General features: G+C 40.7%; 1 protein-coding gene across 7 annotated transcripts in view; it reads right to left on the bottom strand.

Moving 5' to 3' along the window:
* CAMTA1 (calmodulin binding transcription activator 1) overlaps positions 1-14,005 on the bottom strand; it is a 2,053,806-nt gene that overhangs the window by 1,362,790 nt on the left and 677,011 nt on the right. The gene's annotated exons all lie outside the window — the stretch shown is intronic.

Below are 14,005 nucleotides of genomic sequence, written 5' to 3'. Positions count from 1 at the left end.
ATCCGGGGGGCCCAGGGCAGAACGATGGACACACTGGGGCAGAACGCTGGACACACTGGGGCAGAACACTGGACACACTGGGGCAGAACGCTGGACACACTGGGGCAGAACGCTGGACACACTGGGGCATGACTGGAGACACAGGGGCATGACTGGAGACACGGGGGCATGACTGGAGACACGGGGGCATGACTGGAGACACGGGGGCATGACTGGAGACGATGGGGCATGACTGGAGACAGATGGGGCATGACTGGAGACACAGGGGGCATGATTGGAGACAGATGGGGCATGACTGGAGACAGATGGGGCATGACTGGAGACAGATGAGGCATGACTGGAGACACAGGGGGCATGACTGGAGACACAGGGGGCATGATTGGAGATGGGGCAGAATGGTGATACGGGCATGATTGGAGACACTGGGGGCAGGATTGGAGATGGATGGGGCAGGATGCATACTATGGAGACAGATGGGGCAGGATAGGGAGATCATATGGGGCAGGATGGATACTCATTAGGGTAGCATGGGAGAACATATGGCTGATGCCAGGAATGAGACACATGGGGGCTAGGATGGCGAATATTATTACCATAGGGGCTAATTAAGGGATATTATTACTGAAGTGATGTATTTATTTTATTTTTTGAGTACACTGTTTTAAATGGAGGGGCGGTCCTATTACTGTGTAGAGTGATACTATGTCGCCTTCTTCATGTGGTGTAATGTAGAAATTGGGAAAATTAAGTAATGTGTTCTGCAAGTGGAACTCGAGATAACTGTGTTATTTCCTGCAGAGATGAGTCCTGGCTGGATGAAGTGATGGCGGTCTGTGCGGGATGAAAGATGAAGGACTTCACCTAGAGACGTCACTGGTGAGTCAGTGTGTTACCTATACACTGACACTATACACTGTATACTATATACAGAGGTCCTGTGTATATCATCGGTGATCACTGGATTACCTATACACTATATACAGAGCTCCTGTGTATAATGTCACTGGTTATCACTGTATTACCTGTACACAGACACTGCATACTAAGTACAGATCTCCTGTGTATAATGGCACTTATGGTGATAGTATTGTGGGTTTTTTTTATTATTGATCAGTATTTTAGTATTCAGTCACTATGTGGTGGTAATATGTGGTCTGGTCATGATGTTGTTGTATTTGTTCCTTGTATTTGATATTATTCGATCACTGTGGTGGTAATATGTCATCTGGTCATGGTGTGGCGGTATTTGTGCCTTATAGATAATATTATAGGTCACTGTGGTAATAATATGGTGTCTGGTCATGGTGCTGTGGTATTTGCTCCTTGTATGTGGTATTATAGGTCATTTTAAAAATTGAAAAATAAATAAAAATATACCTAAATTGTATTGCATATTTTAACAAATATTTAATAGGTTACAGTAGAGTAGGGCCTGGCCAAAAGTGTCTACCTTGTCATTTTGGTGGCTTAAAATATCTTTTGGCCAAAACAAAAGCTGCTGGCTGGATGTGTGATCTGGTGATGGGAACTGTCAATGTGTGATAGGTGAGAAGTGGAGATTTTCCAAGAGAGAGCGGTGGGACTGTGGACAGTTTGAGGGGTGGAGCATGGATGCAGGGCTGGGGTGGAGCCTGGGCGGAGTCTCAAGGGGGCCCCGGAAATTTTGCCAGTATGGGGCCCCGAAATTTCTAGTTGCAGCCCTGTGCGTGGAGAGAGCAGGAGCGCGGTCAGGTAAGCAGAACTTGTTTTTTTTTTGCAGTCCCGATCATGTGATGGTAACATTTGTTTTTTATTCTAAAAAATGCATCATAGAGAATTCAAATTCAGCGTACAGGCTTTACCGAGTACTTTTGCAAACAAAAAGGCAAGAAAAGTAAAATTCTACAACATTTGAAATCAACTTTACTCCCAAAGTGACAATTTAAAGTTTCAGTTAAACAGTAAAGAGTTTTGTTTCTGTGTGTGTTGTCCTGACTATTTTTGGTAACCTTTGTGTGTATAGAGCCGGGGGGGGGGGCGCTAAACTCGGGAACAGCCCCGGGCGGCAAAAGCTCTAGCTACGCCCCTGTATATATATATATATGTATATATATATGTTAATATATACATAATGGATGATGAATAGGTCACCACCCTGTTGGCTCTCCTTATGGACTGGGCCATACATGCTATGTATAAGATTTTGTGCTGGCATTGCTAGACAGGAATAAACCATAAACCCGCTCAGGATTTGGTAGCAATGGTCTATCTTGCCCGGGTTTGAGCAGAATGTTGCACCTCCAATTACAAGTCCTTACTATGGTGTCTCCGCACACGTTATAGTATGGAATATCCCAAGAATTTATGATTAAAGCACAAACCTAATAATAATAATAATAATAATAATAATAATAATCAGTGCTGTGCAAACAACCGGGAGCAGCAATAATTAAGGCCATTTGTCCGTTGTCTTGGGTCTTTTGTAACAGTTGGCTTTTCCCCAAGTTATTTTCCATTCCTTTTATAATATCTATATAATTTGCTTAATTCATCACACACACACATACTGGCCATGTAATTACTGCTTCATGCTGGGTTGCAACAGAAAAAAAAAGAGAAGACACAAAAAATATAATTGGATCTTTCTTTTAAAGGAAAACCATAGTTAACATTCCTGCGGTGTGAAGGATTGCCACTCCAATTAGCTGAATCACAATCAGGACACATCAATTAAGAAATGGGTTAAAGAAGGTGTGTGACGTATCCAGGACCGGATTTAACCTCCTAAGCTACGTTTCTGTTCTGTCCTTGTAGATGTCTTTGGGTCTCTGTGGTTCTCTAATATTGCTTTCCAAATTAATGCATGGGAATTATTTCTTTGGAATTGCCTTTCGACACTAACATTTAAAAGCCTTCTTAAGACCTGGGCTAGGTTAATGCTCATGCACACGGCTGCATTAAATATCTGTCCAATCTTCTGCAGCGCCCCAGAGTCCTGGTTGCTGCAGTAATGTTATTCTTCCACCAGGAGGAGTGATATTATGTCTGATGGCACTAAAGGAGTTCATCTATCCAGGTATCACGGCATCACAACACACTTCACACTCTAGACCACCAGGGGGAGCCATGCTCCTATCTAGTAGGGCACTCCTCACAGAAGGGTAAAACTGGTGGTTTGGATAGAAAGTGAGGGAGAAGCTGGCTGGGCTTTGCCCAGGCAACACCTGCCAGGCAGACAGGGGGAAAGGAGGAACATCTGAGCTGCAGACAGAGGGTCCCTGTCAGGGGTGGGATCCTGACAGAGGCCTGGCACGAGACAGAAAGACACGGAGCTGCGCCTGCCCCACGTGCGGCAGCCTCCTAAGAAAGGACACGAAGAGAAGTGTATTGTAGAGAGTGAGAAACTAAGTCAAAGAACAAGGAGAAAACACCAGGAGGAGTTCTGCCCCGAGACAGGCAGCCTCCTTCTGAGGCGCATAGCCGGTGGCCGGAACACCGAGGGAGTAATTGACTCTGCACATTACTTCAGAGACCGGCAGGACAGTCAATTCCAAGTTGGCTGCCCGACCTTAATACCTAAGAAGACACGGTGGCAAATTGTGGGGGATGGGGCTTCTCTAGGGTCCCTATAAACAAGCCTCAGGCCATCCCAGTCAAACGGGTTTGTCCTATCCATACCATCTGGGGGACAGAGAGGAAGAAATAACATCTAGAAGATCTACAAAGGTTGTGAGGACTATCCCGTGGTGCTCAGCAGGGAAGTACTACAACACACAGGCACTAGTAGGAAGGCTACTGATTTCCACCTGGATAAGGGAACTCTGGATTTGCCTTCGGACCGGCCGGACTCTGCTTGCCCTGTGAACGGTACTCTGGACTGTGGATGCTGAAGTCTTCAGTAAAAGATAAAGAGACTGCAACCTTTGTGTCCTCGTTATTCATTGCACCTTACACCATCCACCATCACCACCTACACATCTGGGAAGCCCTGGGGACATACTTCACCTGTGGGAAGGTATACCATCTAGCTGCCATTCCATCACCCCAGCGGACCCCAAAGCAGCGTCGGTCACCCTGACCGAACACCACAGGTGGCGTCACGAACACCAGACAAACTACACCTTTAATTGGACGCCCCTCAAAAGGGCCACGGACTGGGTCAGGCCACCGTGACATCCTCTGAACCGAAGGACCCAGTACCGAGTACCCCATTGCCCTTAACGTGGGGGCGATCCACTTCCATGGACGAATATTAAGGACTATCTGATTACAATACATTGAGCCATTAATCTACATAACAAAAATATTCTCCCCTAAAAGCATTACTTGTAGTGAGCTACCCTCTAATATAGGGTGTCGTACAGCTCCTACGGCTCCTTAGTGTGGAACCAGAGAAACGTCCTATGCTGCAATCTCTATGTCTGCCATGTGCATGGGACCTTAAAGCCCCCCATACATACTGAACTAATGTTGGCTGAACCTGCTGATATCAAAGTTTTCAGCTAAAAGTGTAATGGTTATGGGGGCCCTGGACAGTTGATCATGGGGGGAGTTAAGGATCCGGAATGTCTGATTTTGGACTGTCAGTTATTTTGTTCTCTAAGGGTAAGATGCTACCAGAGATGTATGATGGTAGCTTTCTTATAGACAACATATGAATACTCGGCCAAGAGAGAGCTCCTGTTTATGGGAGAGACTGCTAAGATAGCTGCCTGCTGAAAAAATTGGCCAAACCAGCCATTGCTTGACCAACAGCCATCTGTGGTGTGTGTGGGGGGCTTAATGGTAATCCCAGAGGCTTCACTTGAAGCTCATGAGTAAGGGCAACTAATGCCAGAAACGCACTGGTTGTATGGATTTTGAAAAGGAAAACATTTGTGTTTAGCTACCTAAAAAAATCATTAACTTTAAAATAGAATGGACATAGACAATACCAAATTGATGTGGTTCGATTCCATTCCCCAAAGATGGAAAGAAACAGAAGAGGCCCCCGTGTAAGAATAGTAGGGCCTTTGCAGTCCAACAGTTCATCATAATTCACACCTTTATGTGCTCTTATGGAGGTGGAAGTGGTCCAACTTACTTCTTGGGTACACAGGTTGTACCAATGGTATGTCCACCCTTGCCCAGCACCCCCATAATTAGATGACTGAAGGGGTTGCGACCAACTAGAGGTGGACAAGCTCCATTTATTCCTGGCCTGTGAATGGCACTACAAATAAGCCCCTTCAGTTAACTAATAGGTGGATGTGTTAAGAGTTGAACACCTACTAATGCGATTTTGACGAACTACCCTAAGGGCTGGTGCAGAAGATAGAAATAATCAGACGAGTGCTATCCATCATTTTGACCCCATATTATTCTTTGGGGCGGCGCACATACCTGATTTTTTCCTTGGACAGAGTCTGTTGGAGGAAAAAAATCACTGTGTGCCCAAGTTTGATCAGATATTCGGATCGCTCTTTGCCATGCAGGTCAATGAGTCCATGGAAAACATTGGACTGTCATTGGATTACATCTGACCGCAGTACAATTTCTTCGCAGAATGGAGAAGATGAAGACATTTTTTCCTCCATTTTCTCCTCATCCAAGAGAATCGAATCACACTATGATCACACTCTGATCAAATTCTGATCACAGTGTGATTTACATAATTGACCCAGTTCTCTCAGATGAGAGAATTTACACTCGTGTGACCCTAGCCTAAGGATAAATTATCAAAAACTAAGGAAAACCCTTTTAAATGTGATGAATGTTAATAATACTGTGGAAAATATTTAAATATAACCCAAAATCTAAAATCCACTTCTGGGTCACATGGTAAAGTAATTGGCAATGTTCTAAACAGACAACTTTACACCAAAATGGTAAAGCATACAATAGTAAATGAAAACCATATCAATCCATTTAAAGGACGACCATCTACAAGAAGGCCACACAATTATTTTGAGGGTAGAAAAACACTCTGGCCGGCAAAACAAATTATTAATGTTTACATTCATCTTCTGTAGAGTGCAATTCAAGAAAAAAATAAACCATTTTAAAATATCACCTCCGGAATGGATCATTAATCAGCCTGGTGTAGAGCTCAGTTTTAGCAGTGCACAATCCTACAGATGAAACTGGTGACATTTATCAACCAGGAAAACAGGAACATGGAAAGCTGCAAAAAAAATGTTAAATGTAACTCGTTCAGTGCTCCGGAGCCACAATCCCCAGGACAGGAGGAACCAGATGTACAGTCAGAAGCTAGACTGAAAAATTATTCATGTAACAATTATATTTTACAAGTCATCTAAGTTTGTGAAGGCATCGAGACAAAGTAGTCTTGGTCAGTGAGCAAGACCAAACAATATATGTTACTCTGGAGGATCAAGGTCATTTATGAAGTACAAAAGATGGTGATATCCTTTCATCTGTACTTTTGCATTTTTCATGTTTTGGAGATGGACAAGCCCAACTCAATGATGTGAAGTCCTTCCATCCTGTACGAACTATATTCCTAAATTAAAGATTGATTTACTACCTTATAATTGTATCCAATAGACATGAGCATAAAGATTTGCATTACCTTGTCCGATGTCCACTTTGGTGGCCGACCAGGGCTGCGCAAACTTCCTTGTGTGGCATTGAAATTCCTGACATACGTGGCATCTCTTGTGATCACTAGACCACCGTGACATGTTGTGTGAAGCCTAGTAACTAGACCTCATGAAATGTCAGTACATTTTCTGGGGATCTAATGCCAGGATGCCAACATTCGAGTATTGGCTGAGGAAGTTTTCACTGCCCTAAGTCAACTGCCACGGAGTACCAAAGTGGATGCCGGTCGGGGGTAGTTTAAATCTCTAATGTTGTTTTTAAGTTCCTCTTATTACTCTATACAAAAATGTCCATCCTTATTTTTCTTCTTGTCTCGACATAGTAACAGAAGTGGATCAGCTTTGAGAAAAAACACTCTGTCAGGAGATGTTTATGCTCCATGTGTCCACAGTATATGAGGTTGCCCAGTAGCTGTGATGTAAATTGCAGACATGTCGAGGGGGGTTGCTAACATGTCATGGTAAGGCAAGGAATTTGCAATTTGAGAAATTAGAGAGTTTAACAGAATTTGGGAAAAGGTAATAAGTAAGATTAATGTCCACAGTGGTGAAACTAAAGACCTGTAGACCTTAGCACAGATTGGGTTGGAGTCGTCTGAAAAAGTTCCTGCCCTGGATGGGAAAGGAGCATCTCTCATTGACTATACAACCTGCACATTGCAGACTATTTTTTGCCTGTGATTTAAGGCTTCTTCAATGGATGACAGTGATGTACTGTACAGTCCCTTTATCTATGCAGATATTCTACATGACTTTCCTCTGTAGTTTTCCCAAGAAGAATGGTGCATATTATTACAAGTAGGTAAAATGCCAAATGAAGAGAAGGAACAGTTCACCTGGACAAGACAGTGTGGGTGTTGCATATCTCAATCACCAAGAAATATGTGGATCTAGGGACAGCCCCTAAACGATGGCTCCTGATCTTGCGTTTAAGCGTTAAGCCAATAACATGCAAAAACTTTGCAAAATGGTGATCAATTTGTCCAGTATTAAACGTCCAGTCTCCAAATACAAGTCTTTGACAAAGTCCAGCACTATTTTTTAAGATACCCTAAGATACCCTTGAGTGAACCAAAACTCAGCAGTATTCGGCAAGGTTTTGGAGAAACATTGCTGAGCACCTCTTCTTATGGTCGCCTCTAGTTCGGTTGTTTAATCTTTGCACCTCCAAAATTGTCAATCCCCATGTCAGCGTGAAGTGTTCCTCTCTCACTTGTGTCACTCTCTGCAATAAAATGATCTGTTTCATGTTCCTTTTTTGGGTCCATCTTTTAGAGCTTTGAGAATCAAGTAGAACTTAGGAGCAGGTGTCTAGAATCAATAATATCTTCATACAGGTCAATGGGGAATAAAAGACATTTATTTCTCACGATTGAGTGTTGGCCACGTCATGCTTTTGACATACTTTTATGGAATATTCGGTTTATCATGTGACTGATACTTTTTACAATGATACCTTTAAATGAGATCTTTATGGGCAAAACTAGCTCGCTCCACTTCCAATATCTAAATCTCTGTAGATAAGCTAATAAGCAGTATAAAGACTCATAAACAGCTTTCTTGGTTTTATCTGCCGCCTGAAGAATAAGCCGTGGGTTCACTGCTATTGGCACCAACAAAACCCCCATGGGAGGTGGCTCTCGGAAGCGCTGTAAACCCCTCATTTACATGTTAAGTGATAACTACACATTTCCGGAGATTAAATTGTTGACGGTACACAGATGCAAAGTTGTGATTCAATCCAAACTGCCTGCTAGTCGGCTGTTGTACAAGAATTCATTTGGCCTCGGTCTACTGTTGTGTTGTCCCAGAAGCCCTTATGGCCAATTAAAAGCTGGCATCCCTCTGCAGACCCCGACTGTAACTGTGTACAGCTGGCTAGGAAGGCAGGGGTGAGCAGTTCACACCAGTCACTCACTCACGAGCACTCAGATATGGGGTTGTCTTCATTGCCGCTTCCATTAGAAACTCATTTCATGGCCGATTCATGAAAGAATTACATTTTATGGCCAAAAAGAAATCATTAATACAATATATTTAATGTACATTCATAAAGAAAGTCCAGTCATTAACCTCAGAAGGTCCCATATGAGTCCTTATTCAGTCCTACAGACACAAGTTCACGTTTCCCCAAAGTAGAAGCAATTATAGGAAAATGGCTCGCAACTTTTTATTTATACAAATATTCGCTACTCAAAATCTCCAAAAACATAAAGCGGAAATCCAGCCAGGTCTATACTCTGACATGTCATAGATAAAAAGGAGAAGATCTCGTTGGTGAAGTCCGTGATCTTGAAACAAGACTAATAAAGGGGTTGTCCATCTTTGAGGACATTTTTTTCAATACTTAAATGCTTATATTTTAGGCTAAAAGTAGTTTTTTCAATTGGACTTCATTAACAATTTTGCACCGTTTGACTTCGATAGTCTCTGGGCTGCATTGTCTATTTCTGGCTACAGAATGAGTTAGCTGAAAATTAATCAGTGAGCTTATTCTGATAGTCAGTTTATAACGCCGTCTTTTTCTGAACTCTTATTTGCTGATTTATGAGCACAGACCACATCAAAGTTCAATTTATCTGTAAAATGTTTGCAAAATATTTAATGAAACTCAATTGGAAAAATTACTTTTAGCCTCAAATACTTGCACTTAAGCAAAAATAAACAAAACAAAATCCCCAGAACTGGATAACTCCTCTAAGCACTTGATCCCTTTTGGCACTGTTCTGAGTTTTCTCTTGCTAGAAATCCATTTCAGTATTCTAACCACACTACTATCAGTTTGCATGGACTTATGTGAAATTATTGGTGACCACAAATTCCACTAATGCTGTCCTTTCATAGGTTAAGATTAGGATCAGAGTAGGTTCACTTTAAACAGTGCATGGACTTCACTATTGGTGCGATCAGTTGTGATTATTGTTTGGAAAAGCCTATTTCAACCTCAAACTGCCACTGGATCCCATCATTTTTCTATGTCACCTTGTGGGTAATCCTTGGTCAGCCGATATAATAGGTGTATGATAGATAGCTATACGATACATCTTTTTAATTTGGTCAAGGTATGGCCAAACTAGACTATATCTCAGCTACCCGAGGCCATCTGCAATGGCACTTTTTAACTTTCCAGTAATATAAGAAAGTTTGTCGACATAGCTCATCCCATCAAATACTCGAAACGCGTCAGATATGCCCATGCTACTGTTTTAATTAAATAACAATAAAAATATTTTGCTCTTAATATTCTTTATTGGATTAAAAAACCTTTTTCATCATTTTTTAACTTTATGTTTAGGTTAGATACATTTTTTCTGGAAGCTGCAGAGTCCGAAAATGTAAATAATGCTTGATTGATAGGAATGATTTGCGCCGATTTAATGTTTTGAATGTATAAAGTAACAATTCCCTATAACACTGTATGAGTTAATTTTTTACTAAATCAATGACATACCCTCATTTATTTAGTAGACACAATTTATAAAAATTGAAATTTATTAGTCAAAAATAACTTTTGGATCAAGAGGTTACATTTATGATGACAACCTGTGTGGACAGCTACGGCCACATAACATTGGAATTGGAAAAATAAGCCCATAATGGTGTTAAAACAAAGTATCACTGTCCCACCTTAGTATGAATTGAACATGGAGAAGAAGTCACAGATCAGCTGCAGCCTGGACTTCCTCTTCATGCTCAGTTCGACCGAAGGCGGGGCCAGTGACGCCTTTGCTGATTGGACGCCAGGCACCATGTGTCATAACAACCACATGAGAGTCCCGGAACTGCGAGTGCCGACACCACTAGAATGGTGCTGGCATGCGAGGTGAGTATAGGCTTTTTTATTTTATAGGCGTAAAACATTTACATTGAGAAGGGGTTGTCCTAGTAGTGGACAACCCCTTTATTGTTTTTTTATACTTTATAATGTTTCAAATAATTGATTTTTGGTACATGTTGCAGGCTTATCAACTGTCCAGAAATTTCTGGACAGTCTGTAAAAATAAGGTATTTTTTTCCCTGTCCTTAAAAAATAAAACGCTTGATGCATCTGTGATATTTGATGCTGGGGAACTTGTACAGATTATTATGACTGTAATTATAATCATTTTACAGTTCACAGTAAATGCTGCTAATGTTTTCATTACAGAATTACGAGCTCCAGACATGTGTCACTTGCAACCTAATGATTTATAATAGTTTTCCAATGTGTCCGTAAAAAATGTTGGCTGCTTTTTTATAAACTGTCCAATAAAAAAAAGCAAATTAGCAAGACTGCGAAAAAATTCTTTCTGTCACTGTATATACAGTACTTACTGGGAATTGGTCACCCAGTGCCACCATTCTCATCAGGCTGCGCTGGTGATGGAAAAGGAGGCATTGCTGCATGAGAACTGTACAGCTAGGACTACTAGTGTGGTTGAGACTTAGACTTGGGGTTTTGCCCAATTGGGGAGAATATGTGTGCTGATCCGCTGCTCAGCAGGTGCAATCTGTTCCCTACTGTAGTTAATGGAGACCACACCCTATTTAATCCCTGACCGGGGTTGATTCTGACCTTGAAATCTCCATAATCCCTGACCGGGGTTGATTCTGACCTTGTAATCTCCATAATCTCTGACCGGGGTTGATTCTGACCTTGTAATCTCCATAATCCCTGACCGGGGTTGATTCTTACCTTGTAATCTCCATAAGCCTGGACCGGGGTTGATTCTGACCTTGTAATCTCCATAATCCCTGACCGGGGTTGATTCTGACCTTGTAATCTCCATAATCCCTGGCTGGGGTTGATTCTGACCTTGTAATCTCCATAATCCCTTCAGACTTTGACCCCGACTTACCTAATTTCACTCTTGACTGACTTCCTAGTATCAGACCCATTCTATTCCTCCGATTACAGTGATTTTGTCCCTGGTTCTGTCGCTCCAGTCACAGACCTGGCTACTTTGACACCTATTGCCTGAGACTTGCTCCTCCAGCCATCAGCTACTCCGTGGGTGCAATACATAGGGCCCCATTGAAAGCACATATCCCTGTGAAGGAGTTAATGAGTGAAGTCTTGGTTTCCTCTGGAACCTGCTAACGCCAAATCTGTCCAAGATTGCCCTTTTTGAGTTGACAACTTCAGAAATACATGACGCTTTCCTTGTGAAATTTGGATGATTTTATTTTTTTTTTACTGAATTCTAAAACGTTATTCAAAACTATACAACACTAAGCCCACAGTTTTCTCTGTGCTCGTTTATCTTCGCTTTCTAGAACTTTTCACACCGTTTTCAAAGGTTACCACCTTCTTTTGCAACTGGAGTAGTGAACTTTATGTGCTCAAATCTTATTGTCCATTTATCTCCTGAAAGACTCATTAGCATTTGCCAATGTTGTACAAAACTATTCTAGCCAGCTCATTGAGTATGAGTGATTGACTGGTACTCACGTATTAAAATGAAAGATTTCACCAGAACCCTAGCTTTCCCATTTAACAAATGCTGACCATACCACATTTCTCAAACATATAGAAAAAAATCACAGATTAATTATGTTTTTTATGCTACGATGGATACGCAAAGAAGCCATTTTTGCATTAACGAAATTTCCTTTCTTACGATCCTAACAAATCACAGGGGAATTGAGCTTGATAGCCTCTTGTATTCCTGTTTTCCAATTGTTTTACAATTGCAAGTGTATCCTTTTTTTATTTATAATATTTTATATAAAGATAAACTAACCAAATTAAGAAAATATAAACATAAAAAAATAAAAAAATAAAGGAGTTTGCTGTGATTTTTAAACACATTGCAGGGAATGTGATAAAATAATAAAATAATTATCAATCACTGGCCCCTGGATATCTTGAAAGCCAGTGACTGACTGCAGAAATCAGGTGTGCATAGACCCCTCTGGATTTGGTAGAATTGGAATAGATTTTACCAATTGACTATCGGTATATTCCTACATTAGTGATTTCTTTGGACCAATTTTCATCAGTGTTTAGGATCAGGCTTTGATTATTCTTTTTGGTCAGTGTCTCCATTTTTACCATCCAAGTTTCATCTTTTTTTTTGCTTATGAGAAATTTACTCAAACTTTTCCTATAAAAAAATGAACAGCATATGAATGGCACTCGGGTAGTATCCAAGTGCTGTCCAATTTTTTCATGGACTCATAGGCTTGAAATGTCGCATTTGATCCTTGACTCAGATTGAAATCAGACAAGTCTCCATGGTTTCGTGTGGACCACTTGGTCTGCAAAAATATACGGACATGTGAGGAGCCCCATAGATTATAATGGGTACAGGTTCTATCCGTTAAAAAAATTGATGAACTGATACATGAAAAACTGACGACTGAAGGAGACCTTACATTTATTTTTTTATGTTTTCTGGTTTCCTGCTTAGAGATAATTAAAATAAATCCTTTTCAAAATAAGATAGAGAATTGGAAGTTCAAGGTGAAAGGAAGAAGAAAATCGGCACTCACCAAATCCTTTTCCTTAAAAGTCTTTTAATCCATCAGATGGGACATTACTGCGGTACACAGGGGTATATGTGGGAGAAAGTGTCCTCTCTCTCCCGCATATACTACTGTGTACCGCAATAATGACCTATCAGATGGATTAAAGGACTTTTAAGAAAAAGGATTTGGTGAGTGCCGATTTTCGAATTGCTGCACATTGACTTTTCTGGATCTAAGCAGAGCACCACTAGTAACCTGGCAATGCTGATGTTTTTAATATGGAGGCATAGGATCTGTTTAAGCGCGGAGTAGCTGGGTGCCTAAAAACTTCTTCTCCTTTGCACATTCAGAGAATTGGAAGTTAACTTTAAACCCTATAATAATGAATGTGTAGTAAACAGTTAGTGGCAAAAATGATACATACTATGTAATAGTTTATATTTGTATTGTAACGTAAAATAAAAAAATGAAATGATTCTAACATTTGCAAAAAAAAAATCAAATTAATAAGTTGTAAAAACATTGTAGGGAAAAAAGGAAGGTACAATAGTAAGTAAACCTACTAGATATATTTTTTTATTCTTGCATAAATAATATTATTCATTTTTTTTCAAAAGACTTAAAGATTCTAAATTTGCCAAAAATATATTGGTAAAATTGTTAAACAATTGTAAAAACTTTAATGATTGCAACATTAGACAAAAAACAGTTTCCTTCCATATTTACAGATTTTACATTGATTCTAGCAGAAGCCTATTTTACGGATGTGCCCTTCTTTTGCAGCTGCCCCATCAAAACCTTTCTGAATGGCCGTTGGCGGTCACACTTGTTGCCGGCCCATTTTCAACCCGGCATCAAACAATTCACAAGAACTTAGCTGAAAATTGCATTGTGTGACCTTGGATCATCTGTGTGGCATGTCATCTAAAGGATTATCTTGAGAACAATTTACATCGCTAAACAATTTCCGTCAT

The sequence above is a fragment of the Ranitomeya variabilis genome, chromosome 4 (genome assembly GCF_051348905.1).
Source record: "Ranitomeya variabilis isolate aRanVar5 chromosome 4, aRanVar5.hap1, whole genome shotgun sequence".
In the NCBI taxonomy this organism is placed as follows: Eukaryota; Metazoa; Chordata; class Amphibia; order Anura; family Dendrobatidae; genus Ranitomeya; species Ranitomeya variabilis.
Note: the sequence above shows the minus strand (reverse complement) of the source record. Positions and strands in the feature narration are given on the sequence as shown.